The sequence below is a fragment of the Strongylocentrotus purpuratus genome, unplaced genomic scaffold, assembly GCF_000002235.5.
Source record: "Strongylocentrotus purpuratus isolate Spur 01 unplaced genomic scaffold, Spur_5.0 spur5_scaffold_21, whole genome shotgun sequence".
Lineage (NCBI taxonomy): Eukaryota > Metazoa > Echinodermata > Echinoidea > Camarodonta > Strongylocentrotidae > Strongylocentrotus > Strongylocentrotus purpuratus.
This window is the reverse complement of record NW_022145607.1, coordinates 5,840,861-5,852,939: the sequence shown is the minus strand read 5'-3', so window position 1 is coordinate 5,852,939 and position 12,079 is coordinate 5,840,861.

Below are 12,079 nucleotides of genomic sequence, written 5' to 3'. Positions count from 1 at the left end.
TATGTCGAATTCTTGTATCTTAGGAGGTTCCTAAGATGTGAAAGGATTTTTCGGTGGGGTGCTCGTTATGAAATATAGTTTGTAGTTTTACTGCTGCTGCATTTGCAAGAGTATGTAAAGGTTCTACAAGGACGAAACCTGCCATGACCATATGCTCATAACCGACTGAAATTGAAAATAATGTTCAACAACATGCTGGTGGATAAACCTTTCTAAAATTGTAATACATATGACCTCCGAACACAGTTTGATTATTTTTTAATCAAAATTTGAATCCTCGTCAATGTCATCATTCTGGCATCTATCTTTTTTTAAACCTTTCTTGTCTGTGTATTTATTACAGCTAGATTTCTTATTTTTTGATGGATTGAGTAGATGTCGAAGCCCACCGTTCGTAACTGACACGTCAACATAGTCGTGTAATATTCAACGAATCAATCAACGTCAAATAATTTATTCATCATCCCTCAATAAATAATTATTTCACATTTTAACATACCTGCGTTCGTTTCCATCACGAATGAACATTTAGTAGGTATCTTAGATGTTCGTTTTGATTATTTTTGTACCCATTTCTTTCCCCCTGTTCAATACTGATCAAATGTTCAAGTTGTCTTAATCAAAGCCCTATATCATATTCATATTTTTTTCATGTCCGCATCCATCAATCCAACGATAGCTCAAGTGCCAACAACACAATGTTGATCACATATGGATAGGGGGAAAAACGAAATTTGAATAAAAATCAATGCACTATGCACTGAGAGGCTTCAGTTGAAATCATCAATTCTCTGTGACGACCTTAGCACTAGTTTCTGAGGGACCCATCACTGAAGATTCATAATTTTACAGGTGCATCGAAAAGTGTGCATGGTGCATGGGAGTTGTCCATTTCATAGTGGCTGGTGTGTTTTTGTATTGTGGGGATTGATTTTGTTGTTGTTATAGATTTGGAATGTTATTTTATTCTTTTTTCTCAACAAACAAAATCGATAACATTAATCGCACAATTAAGATACAAAATAGTTCGAAATTACCGTAGATCTACAATCTACCATAGATAATCCATATATAACGTGCCGGGTTTGCCGGCATTGTTGCTTCTATTGCTTCTCTCTACCCAGGTTATAAAAGGGTATCCTGTATGAATAGTTGAAGAAAAGGAAAAATAGAAGTTTGGGAGTCCAGCCGTAAATGGAGATATACGCTGATTTTGGCAAAACATTGACCTAAGGGGGCGCTATTGCAATAGAGGAGTTGGGTTAAGTTGACCATTTGTACGGTTATTAGTTTGACTTTGTATACATCTAAAAGTTGAACAGCATTAATTATGTTACCGATAGTATGACAGGAACTGGTGAACAACCCCTGGACTTGAATTTCTACATTAAATTAAAAAGGGCACTTTCTGGGAAAAAAGGGCACATACAAAGGGAAATCTCAAAGCAAAAATAAACAATTTTTAGACATTGGTATATACCCCTAAAATTTGATTACATTATCAGGGATGATTTCAATATTTGTTTCTCTTTATAAATCGTATAAAATATTGCTTTTTAAAGCATCATACCTTGCAGTTGGGTGTGATGGTCGAAAAAATCATTTGCGAGCGAGGAAAAATATAAGATTTGTGAGGTCACAGTGCGAAAACTATATCTTATAAAGAGGAAAAACCAATCTTCATCGGGTTATAAATACGCACATTTTCATAACAGCAAATTGAAAAGACCTTTGATAAGTAACATAATTATAACATCTATAAATGTGAGCGAGCGTAGCGACCGAGCTTTGGGAGAAATTGATGTTAGTCGCTTGAAATTAGGGGCACGTTTGATGATGAGAGGAAAGGGGGACACTTATTGAAGGGATAAGACACTTATTAGAAAATAAAAGGAGCACGTGTCAAAGTACAATGGGTTATCAGAGGTGAAAATGGGGCACTCACCAGGGATGAAAAGGCACTTATGAGAATGGAAATTGGGCATTTGTCGACGGAAAAAAGGCAACCATCAGATTTTGATAGGGGCATTTATGAAAAAGGGATAGGTTCCTCATAAGAAAGGAAAAGGGGCACGTATCTTTGTTAAAAAAAGGTAAATTATGAGAATGAAAAAGGGGCACTAATAATAAAGGGGAATGTGCATTTGTTGAAAGGAAAGGATCACCGATCAGATTTTGATAGGGGCATTTATTGGAGGTGAAAGGGGGCTTTTATGAAAAGCGGAAATTATGAAGGAAAAAGAGCATTTATTAGGAAGGAAAAGGGGCACGTGTCAAAATAAAAGGGGGTGTTATTAGAGATGAAAAGAGCACTTATCAGGAGGAAAAGGGGACACTTGTCAAAATAAAACGATTAGTCTCTCAGAATTGAATAGGGTCATTTACCAGACATGATAAGGAGCACTAGTAGGAGAATGATAAAGGACTATTTTCATAGGTGAAAAGGGGCATTTATGAAAAGGCGAAGGGCTCTTTGTTAAATGGGGGCACTTATCATAAGGAAAAGGGGCACGTATTAGAAAGGAAAGGGGGCACATGTGAAAATATGGTGCGCTTATCCGAGTTAAAAAGAGGTAGTTATTAAAAGGGAAAGGGGCACTTCTTACAAAGGAAAAGGGGCAATTGTCAAAGTAAAAGGGGCACCTCTAAGATTTGAATAGGGCAAATATCAGAGGTGAAGGAGGCGCTTAACAAAAGTGAAAAGAGGCGCTTCTCGTATCCGAAAAGAGGCACTTACTAGAGATTAAAAAGGGCACTTATGAGAATGGAAAATACACACTTATTGCAAAGGAAACTGGGAACTTGTCTGGGAAAAGAGGTACGTGTCAAAATAAAAGGGGCACATATCAGAGGTGGAAAGGAGAGGGGCACTTTTAAAAATTAACAGGGGCACATATCAAAGTAATATGGGCACTTTTTATGTAAAAAGGGGCGCTTCTTACAAAATTAAAGGGGCACTTTTCCCATGGAAAAAGGGGCACTTTTTGGGTACTTGAAAAAGTAGGGGGGCACTGTGCCCCCCCCTGCCCCCGGGTCCACCGACTCTGTATTCGCGGGGCTGTAGGCTCCTCCTATTTTCTTCGGTTCATAGTCCTAACCACTCTATCTTTTGTGCCTTGTGATTTTATATTTATTTTATATCTAATTGAATGTATAACTTCTCTCTTGATTGGTATATTATGGAATTATGTTGGTGTGTGGGTATTGTGGATGGAAATTGTAAAGGCGTGTTCACTTATCACACAACATAACTCACTTTTTAATTTAACTACGAGGAAACAAGGTTGCACTGGCAATAAAATACATGATAACAAGTATTCCCTTTTCGTTATTTTATTGGGTACTGATTTGCAGACACAACACTTGCAAAGTGTAGTCATGCAAGCAAATAAATGATTCAGAATGAGGATCGTGGATATTGCACTAGCACGGAGTTTAAATGGTCATGTAATTAGATGGACATGAATAAAATGCAGTGAATGAATAGAGCTTACGACAATGGTAGAAATGACGTCGAAAGTCCATGAAGATGATGACGGATGAAACGAAGAAAGGGGCTCACGCGATGATTGTGCGGAGGCTTGATGATGGAAACGCGACTTCGTTGACGTGGCTGAAAAGCCGAGAAGAACGCGATGTCGATGCCGACGCTCATGATGATGATGAATGTAGCGCTCGGGCGAGAAGAAAAGAGAAGAGATGTGGCGCTCGACGACGAGGCAGTGAGTCGCTCGATGTCGGAGGCCCAGGTTGAAATGTAGACATCAAAGCCGGTATAGTGGTGATCGTGTAGAGCAATGAGTCGCTCGATGCTGGATACAATATATGAAAGTAATAGCTTATAACAACTGTATATTGGACTGTTGGACTTAGCCGGGATAGAGTATTTAATGTTTATTCCGAAAACCTCGACATGAGCCGGACTTTGAATTGAAATCATCAGAGTTGCAGTGAGATGGACATGTTGATGAACGTTCAGGCGAGCTACAGTGAATCAAGCTCGTGTGTGAAAAGAGCTACCGGAACGAAGAAGAGGGCAGCTCCCAAGCGGAGAATCAGGTGCCATGTCGGGTCCTGATTCAAACGTTCCACTGCAAGACTGCCCGTCCTTTGAAGACGGCAGGATAAAGAATTGATGTGCCATACAAGAGGTTATAGGCCCGGAAGAGAATTCTCCAAATGAAATGCAGGAGGTTAGAACTGAAGATGGATTTGCTCCTTGTGTATGCATGGAGCAAATTGGGGTAGAGGTGACATTCTCATATTGACGTGTTGCTCCGACGAAGAACTATGAGAAGTGTAGTAGTGAAGGAAGTTAGAGAAAAAATGTTGTTTTCATCCTTCTTGGGAGGAAGGATAAAACAAAGAGAGTTCTGTACCGATTTCTGGGAAGTTAGGGCTGGTCACTGGTGATAACTGCAGTGTCTTGGGCCATTACGCCATTAAGCTGACACTAATTGTTGATAAATATATGGGGTTGGCAGTGCCTGGCTTATGTCAGAGGGCAATGTCCTCCCAAATTGGGTTTGCAAAGTAACAAATGAAATTGGGAGATGAAGATGAAATGAGGAAAATACTACAAACTGATCTCGAGGTTGGGTGACCTAAGGGTCATTTTATATATCCTATTTTGTAATTGATTGGCTAATAAGGTCATGTGACTTTGAAGCCTCGTCGGGCGCCTGAGTATTTAAATGCCATGTGCGAGATGTCCTGCTTAATTCGCTCGATCTATAGGGCGGCCCAGCCTCTGAGAGAATAAGCTATTTTAAAATGTCCTTAAATAAATAATCTTCGTTTGAATTATTAGAGCTTCGGCTGAGTTTATAAATAATAAAGTGGACTTCAATATATCCGAGCTGTTTCGTTTTCATTTTGCTTCTGAACTCGTAGTCACCGACCTACTATGGGCCCATTACACTGTAAAGCTTTTTGATTCGATCTGCAAATACAGATAAAAATAACAAAGATAAATTGAGTACATCATTCATGTTACACAAGATACAATACAAAATATCTGAAAAAAACCAAATAGCTGTATCCATAAAGATTCATTTAAACCAATTTTTCTTTTGTACTATAAACTGTCAATCTTGACTTCGTCCTTGAACTGTCAAAACTTCAGAGTAACCAATGGCTACAAAACCTTTTGCATTTCCTAATATGCACTACTTTGATAAACTCATATTTTCAGAGTTTCTCAAACTGACCTGACTTTCCTTTAAACAGATTATTGCCAATTTGCATGAACCAAAATAACTGTAAATTTCTTTATCTTGCATCCCTACACAAGCTTGATTATTCACATCTATCTGCATATACATTGTAGCATAAATTCGTTCTAAAAACCTCAATATTGAATTGTCACTTTAAATGTATTGTATGACTTTCCACTGACTTTGACAGGCACCTAATTTGTATATTTCTGCTCGCCTATAACAACTATCTTATACAAATGTCTTCTTTCAATTTAACTGTTTGATGAATTAAACTTAAAGGTATTACAAAGTTTTGGTAAATTTTGAAAATTGGCTGGATAGTGATTCTTTACAATTTTATTCAAAGAACAATGTTTTATAGGTTGGTTGGTTGGTTCTTCGTTTAGATGGCGCTCTTCAATCTCAAAGATTATTTGCGCCAGTCAATTTCGTGTATAGCTTTGGCGTGGGCTTCGGAAATCAAGCCCACGAGCGACTTTCCTTGGTGAAATGAAATTAATAGTGATATGGTTTAAAAAAAAAAAAAAAAAAAAAAAAAAATATATATATATTTCTGCTCGCCTATAACAACTATCTTATACAAATGTCTTCTTTCAATTTAACTGTTTGATGAATTAAACTTAAAGGTATTACAAAGTTTTGGTAAATTTTGAAAATTGGCTGGATAGTGATTCTTTACAATTTTATTCAAAGAACAATGTTTTATAGGTTGGTTGGTTGGTTCTTCGTTTAGATGGCGCTCTTCAATCTCAAAGATTATTTGCGCCAGTCAATTTCGTGTATAGCTTTGGCGTGGGCTTCGGAAATCAAGCCCACGAGCGACTTTCCTTGGTGAAATGAAATTAATAGTGATATGGTTTTAAAAAAAAAAAAAAAAAAAAAAAATGCACATAAAAGGCGAGATGGGAGTTAGTTGCAATTGTTCATGGAAAAACAGCAAATACTTCATTTTATATATTATTACAGGATCGACATAAGTTAAGGGGATCCCTGATAGCTTTAAAAGCTATCTAAAACGATTAGTATCGTATATGTAACCCAATAATTCACGAGTAAAAATTGGGTTAGACATCAATAATTGTTTCAGATTGGGGTTGTTCAATTTAATCCTTTCTTTTAAGAGACGTCTATCTTTGTCGTATTTTGTACAATAGAAAATAAAATGTTTAATTGTTTCATCTTCTTGACAAACTTCACAAAGACCAGTATCGTGTTGGTTAATTTGAAAAAGGTAATAATTTAAACTACAGTTACCTACTCTTAGTTGTTGTATCAAGCATTCTTCTCTGCGAGATAGGCCTTGTCTATGTATGGGCTTTGAAACGTCGCTATGCAAAGCATATAAAAATCTACCGTGTTCTGCATTGTCCCATTCTGCTTGCCATAATTTGTTATAATGGATCAAACGAGAGGCTGCCAATTCACTTCTTGTATTTGGTATAACTATGTCTATACACCTTTTCATGGCTCCTTTTTTGGCAGCCCGATCTACGATCTCATTGCCCCTAATATCGCAATGTGACGGAATCCATTCAAAAGCAACACAAACATCCTTAAACTGCAAAATATTAATTATGGATAAAATTTCATTTACAATAGCACATCTAATAAAGTATGAATCGATCATTTGTAAAGCTGACAAAGCGTCGCTAAAAATTACCACCGAAGAGGATTCAATAAATGTATTAATCCACTCTAGTGCCATTAGTATGGCCACTAGTTCTGCTCTCATAATACAGACATGGGATAATCTAAAAAATTTCACCACATTATAATGAGACACATAAAATGCGGCTCCTGTCTTCCCATCCTCGAGTTTAGAACCATCTGTATATATATGTAAAAACCCATTCCATGAATTTCCAATGCTATCTAGAACAATCGATTTTATTTCAAATGGAGGCATTTCCTTTTTTTGCACTTTGCCATGGTGTTCGAAAGACACTTGTGGTCGTGCTAACCGCCATTCTGGGATTTTCGGCAATAAGTTGGTTTGCCCTTCCACCACTACTTCGTCTCTAAAGGATCGCAGTTTAAAAGGTCCTTCTCCTATCTTCCATTCTAAGTTATTTAAATCATAGTCATCACCCAATACTTCTTTTGTTGGGTGGTTTGAAGTACTAGACAGTAAATAAACTCGAAAGTTATCATTTAACAACCTTCTACGATATCTCAGAGGCAGCTCCCCGGTCAAAACTTGTAAAGCCTCCAAGGACACATTGTGTATTGTGCCTGTAATAATTTTTAAGGCTCTGTATTGGATAGAGTCAAGTTTTTTTGTTAAAGATATACAAGCAGAATCATACATTTCACTCCCATAGTCCAAAATGGATAGGATAAGTCCTTTATAAATCATCATCAAAATCTCATACTTACTTCCCCAGGGGGTGCCGGAGACACAACGTAGCAAGTTTATTCTTTTCTTACATTTATCAATGATAGAATCTATATGGACAGACCAAGTTAAATTGGAGTCAAACCTCACACCAAGGAACTTATACTGCTCGCATATAGGCAGATTATGTCCTTTTATTTGTAGAAGAATATCTTTCTTTTGTTTGTTGGTAAAGACTAATACTGCAGATTTGGTAGGGGAAACGTTTAACTTCCACGTCCAACACCATATCTCAAGCTCATGCAGGGCCTCTTGTAATTTCCTGCGGGCCAGCTCTAAATCCTTATTTGAACACCAGATTGCAATGTCATCAGCATAGCAAGATAATTTAACATCACTTACATTTATCTTGAGATCATTTAACATTAAAGTAAATAATAAAGGACTTAATGAACTTCCTTGCGGGATTCCATTTTCTAACGTGTAGTGGCGAGACATATAGTTATTTATCCTCACATTAGAAATCCTACTCAATAGAAATGCTTTTATAAAAAGTAACATTTTTCCACCAATGCCTAAGATAGATAATTTTCTTAGTAGACCTGTTTTCCATAGCGAATCATATGCTTTTTCTAAATCAAGAAAGACCGCTACGGTATATTTTTTACTTTTCAAGGATATATGTATGTCCGTCTCCAATCTCACTAAGTGATCTTTGACATTCCTATATTTGCGGAAGCCAGATTGAATAGGATTTAATAGTCTGTTTTTTTCTAGAAACCACGTCAGGCGATTTTTTATCATTTTTTCCATAATTTTAGAGAATGTTGATATCAACGAAATCGGCCTATAAGAGGTCACTTGAGTCGGATCTTTTCCGGATTTCAAGATTGGTATTTGAATAACCTCATACCACTGATGTGGAAAAAGTGAGATTTTCCAAATGTCATTATACAAGTTTAATAAATACACGAGTGCCTTGTTCGGCAAATTCTTAATCATAATTAAATAAATATCATCCTTACCGGATGAGGAGTTTTTCATCTCCTTTAAAACATTCCCCATTTCACTCATGTTAAAGTCATCATTGATACAATCATCATCATTTGTTGAAGAATTATTGTACAAGATATTTTCGTTGTCATTTTTAGTTACGGAAAGTGATTCATCAACCGATTTAAAATAGGTTGCCATTGCATTTGCTTTTTCCTCAGATTCTTTCAAGATATTTCCGTCTACAAATAGATTGTGAAAGATGTGTTTGTTCATTGTACTGTCCCGCATTCTTTTAACCTGTTCCCAGACTTTCCCAATGTCTGTAAATCTATTCATTCTACGGCAGTACTCTAACCAATAATCATATTGAGCTCTCCTGATTACCTTCTGAGCGACAGCTTTCTTCTTTAAGTATTTCTTAACATCATTTAGATCATAATACCTTCTTAACCTGTTTTTAAGACGATTTCTCTCTTGCACCGCCTTCTTGCAGGCATTGTTCCACCAGGGATTTACTTTTCTTCTCTTGGCAATCTGCACACGCGGAATGCACTTGTTCGACGTTTCCTTGATCACCTTAACAATCACATTGTATCTGCCTTGAATGTTTAGTTCTGCACCAAGATTTTCATATCCTTCTTTTCTCAATGCCTCTTCAATTTCTTCTCTATACTCTTCCCAATTAACCTTTCTAAAGGACCATCTCTGTCCCATATTCTCACCCCCTGGTCTATTGTACACAATTTTTGTTTAAAATTTAAGCAAACCAGATTATGATCACTGCCAAAATTATTGGATAGTACTTTCCACTCTGTATTACGTGCTAATTCTTTCGATACTAAGGACAAATCCAGATTTGAGTATGTACCATAATATGGGTCTAACCTTGTAGGAGATCCATCATTTAATAAAACCAAATCATTATTTTCTATAAAAGACTCCACAGTTCTACCGTTTGTGTCTAATTTGTTGCTCCCCCATAGAGGATTGTGACTATTAAAGTCGCCTAGAATCAAATACTTCCCCGGCACATTTCTTATCATGTTATTTAGATCTATCAGTTCAATCTTTTTACACGGATTATAATAGTTGAAGATTGAGATAACTCCGTTTTTACAAAAAATATCAACTTTTTGGTATTCGGCGTTCCTGGGTGTATCCATCGCCTGAAAAGTGATGTCGTTTTTTAAATACATCACCAAACCACCTCTTCTGCCGTCCGGCCTGTTTTTACAAACACAAACGTAATTGGGTATAGACAAAACATTAAAATCGTTAAACCAAGTTTCTTGGATGCACATTATATCTGGGTGAATACCTAACAAATTGTTATCAATAAGGGAAGATAAAAAGTTTGCGCCATGCGCCGTCAAGCCTTGTGCGTTCCATTGTACAATCAATAGGTCTGATATGGACTTATTAGTTATATGAGGCGACTTTTTACCATTTCCATGGTAATGTCTACCTTCAAAATTTCTTTGCCTGCTCTAACTACCGCTTCCAAGAAATTATCATCATTACTGGACTGAGGCAACTGTCGTACCACAAACAGAATAAACATAATCAAATCAATAGATGTCATATTTACTGGAGTTTGGGTTGCAGTTTCCTTCTTTGTTTTTCGTACTGGAATTGGGATCTGGGAATGAGATCTGGGTATTGCCCTGTCCCTTTCTTCCTGTCCCTTTCTTTCTCGTACTGTGTGTGGGGTATGGGCCTGAGGGTTCGGATTGGCTCTCTGAGGATTCGGATTGGCTCTCTGAGGGTTATTTGGCCTTGATTCTGTGTTATGTTTTTTGGCAGGTTTGTTTAGATTTGCACTACCCATGTCTTTCTGATTATCCATGTCGGTAACGGCATTTTCATGTATCTGTGCACGATGGGCCTTGGCCGCTTGGGCATAAGTGAGGTTTTCCTGTAATTTTATTTTTTGAATTTGCTTCGCCTCTGCATAAAATTTACAACCTTGGTAAGCTGCAGAGTGGTTTTCACCACATCTGAGGCATTTAGGGTTCTCCTTATTAGGGCAATCTTCGAACTCATGTTCTCCCCCGCATCTAACACATCGGATATTGCCTTTACAAGTTTGCCTAATGTGTCCGAATAACTGACATTTATGGCATCTCGGCACAGGAAGGATATAGTCATCCACTTGCTTTACCTCATACAGAAAATGTATGGACTCGGGTAAGTTTTTACCCTTGAAAGTGAGGAGAACGGAAGGGGTTGCTACCATTTCTCCTTTGATCTTCTTCATAAATCTTTTAGCGTTCACTACATTCTGTTCTTTCAAAACTTCCTCTATTTCCTAGTTACTGATTTGGGGATCAATCTTGTGAATAACTCCTTTAGTGGTTGATTGGCTCCCATCGTATCGTGTAACTTTCACATTAATGCCCGCCAACTGGGTTAATTCCAACAGTTTGGGTATTTGGTTTTCGCTCTCACATCTCACAATCAACATGTTTCTTTCTTTTACCATATCTTTTACTCTGCCTACAAGATCATGAATTTGTTTTACAACCTTCACGGGGTTGGCTCTGCACACATTCTTATTCTCCAATCCAACAATAACTACTTTACCCTCAGAATGAGTTGGTGTCGAGCGGGAGAATTTGGGTATTTTGTTATTCTTTTCATGTAACACTCCATCACTATTGCTTCTAACCCTTGGCCTCTTTTTCGATTTTTTGCGTACTGCCGTTTTCCATGAACAATCTGCAATGTCACTATCTTCCGGGACCGTAGTACCGTCAGAAGATATACCTTCACCTAAATCATGTAATTATAGCTAAATTAATATATTGACCTTGAGAGGGCGCTATACAACATAAAGAGTTCATTATTTACAATTTCATCTCTTTAGACTCGATTTTAACCGCGACAATGATTACTGAATATTGTAGGATCGCATATGCTTCCAATTTGTTCATTTGAACCAAATTCCCATACCCCATACCAACATTTTGTATTACCTTTAAAAATCTGACTTGCTCTAAAACTATACAGCCAAAAATTGTTTTAACCACAGGTTTTTCCCATTAATAAGCTAAAGATTACACTTCATACAAAATAAACAATCTGGCATTAAATGGTTCGCTTTTGTAGATCCACAGGGACTGAAGTCCCTCGAGCATAGACTAACAAAAACAATTGAATAAATGACATCTATAACATGCTGGGGCAGTGGCGGATCCTGTGGGGGGGGGGGGGGGGGGCGAGCCCCTGAGAAAAAAAAACCTTTTTTGGGAGTTTGTCCCCCTCACTTCCCGCCCCCCCCCCCCCCCACTCAGCGCATTTTCGGCCGGCGCGATTTTCAAATTTTCGGGAGCATCAAGACAAAAAATTGGGCCCCCACCCCTAAGAAATCCTAGATCCGCGCCTGTGCTAGGGGTCGAGTAGATTCGTAGTCTGAGATCAAAGACTCAGTTTTATTGTTTGCTCCATTGCCGTTTTATGGGTAGAATATAGATAGCTCTTTGTCAACTGTGAAATATTTTCATGCTCGCTAACATAGCTGACCCTCAAT